The sequence below is a fragment of the Myotis davidii genome, unplaced genomic scaffold (genome assembly GCF_000327345.1).
Source record: "Myotis davidii unplaced genomic scaffold, ASM32734v1 scaffold337, whole genome shotgun sequence".
Lineage (NCBI taxonomy): Eukaryota > Metazoa > Chordata > Mammalia > Chiroptera > Vespertilionidae > Myotis > Myotis davidii.
In genome coordinates, this window is record NW_006288250.1 from 1,245,478 (window position 1) to 1,247,500 (window position 2,023).

Genomic DNA, 2,023 nt, shown 5'->3' on the forward strand with positions numbered 1-2,023 from the left:
ATACCATAACTAATAAAGAATTTTTTAAAAAAGTGAGAAGGAAACATCCATAGGCTGCCTCCTTCCTCCATGCACCCTACCAGTGATTGAGCTTGCAACCCGGGCATGTGCACTTATCAGGAATTGAACCAGCAATCCTTTGATACACAGGACAATACCCAACCAACTGAGCCACACTGGCCAGGGCAGAACCATTTAATTTCAGGTACTAGAAACCAGTAATGCATTTAAAAAATACAAGAGAATAACTATCCATTCAGCCACAAGCTGAGCTCCCTGAGAAAGCACAGGAAGGCTTTGGAAGGTTGGCTGCACATACCAAAGTTTGCAAATCAGCTATCAAAAATGATCTCATGTGACTTCTACATGAATCATCACAAAAGGATAAGGCAGAATTTAAAAAGTCAATTGCAATTAAGTTGAAGATACATCATCAACTAAAATAGCTGCTGCAAAATCCTATTCAAATCTCCCTTCCAGCCATATGTCTACTTTGAAGCTTTTCATTATCTTGCATTACTATTTCCCCTACTGCAAAGTACCTACACAACAGGTTCCAAAACAGTGAAAAGAAAGCAGGGACCAAAAACTAAGAGAACTTTCCAGTGCTACAAAATACTTAATTCCTTGTTCTTTGAAGTTTCATAAAGATGTTGCCTTCTGAGATTAAGAGCTAGAAGCAGTCTAAAATCATGACCAAAATTAAGGGGTCTTTCTACTAGGGAGGGGTGAGTAGGGAGGAGGTGATTGGGAGAAGGCTGCAAGAGCCAATGATAGAAAAATCTACTGTGAAGACACTAAAAACTTGAGAATTTTTACATTGGCTTTCTCATGTTCTTGCTCCCCACAGCTGCTTTTCCCCAACCTACTTGATAAAATCCAAATTGTACAACAGCTGCTAATCTACAAAATCAATTCTCTAACAGCTATCATTGACAAACTACTCCCCAAACTAGCTGAATTATGCCTAATCTCTCCTGCTAAAGCCCTATGAAAAAATTCTGCCTTCCCCAAGTTATAACTCTCCTCCAGAGCCTTTCATGCCCAGCATTTTCTATTATAGTCTTATGCTGACAGTGCCCTGGTTAACTTTCTTTCAAACTGTGAAAAGTTCTAAGAGGTTAACACAGCAATAATTTGCTTCTTGATGGGCTCCAAGGTAATACTGGGCACTATTTCTGTGTCTATACAGACTCACTAGGGAAATAGGCAATAGAAAAGTAAAGTCACCAGTGATCATTTAAAAAAAGCATAAAGGCAAAGATAAACATTTATTAACAGCCTACCTCTACTGCTTCATCCTTTTATATAATGTATTCTTTTTAATCCTCATTACAACCCTTGGATAAATATTCTTACGTTCATTCTTCATATGGGAAATCAAAAAGTTAGATAGTAAATTTTATATGTTATCATATTTTATTACAATAAAAAAAAGTATGATTGCAATAATCACCAAAAACTAGAAACTCCCCCAAATGTCCATCAGCTGGTGAATGGAAAAGCTAGCTGTAGTATAGCCACACAGAACACTACTCAGTAATAAAATAAAATAAAGAATTACTAGTATGCACAACATGGATGAATCCAAATTCATTATGCTAAGTGAAAGAAGCCATATTTTAAAAGCTACATACTAAATGATTCCATTTAAGTGACATATTGGAAAAGATAAACTATAGGAACAAAAATTAACACGTCAGTGGTTGCTGGAGATTGAAATGGACATAGTGAATTTAGAAGATTATGGTGATAATTATACATTTGTCAAAACTCAGACTGAACACTAAATACAAATAAATAAAAATTTTAATGTATGACTGAAATTTATACAGGAATGAAACCTTTAAAAGTCAGCTACTGTCAAAAATTTTAAGATGAGCCCTGGCCAGTGTGGCTCAGTTGGTTGAGCAACATCCCGTGCCCTGAAAGGTCGCTGGTTCAATTCCCAATCCGGGCACATACCCAGGTTGTGGGTTCGATCCCTGGTGGGGATGTGTATGAGAGGCAGCCAATTGATGTT

At 37.0% G+C, this 2,023-nt stretch overlaps 1 protein-coding gene across 7 annotated transcripts in view; it reads right to left on the reverse strand.

Moving 5' to 3' along the window:
• FUT8 (fucosyltransferase 8 (alpha (1,6) fucosyltransferase)) overlaps window positions 1-2,023 on the reverse strand; it is a 256,928-nt gene that overhangs the window by 216,869 nt on the left and 38,036 nt on the right. The window lies entirely within an intron of this gene.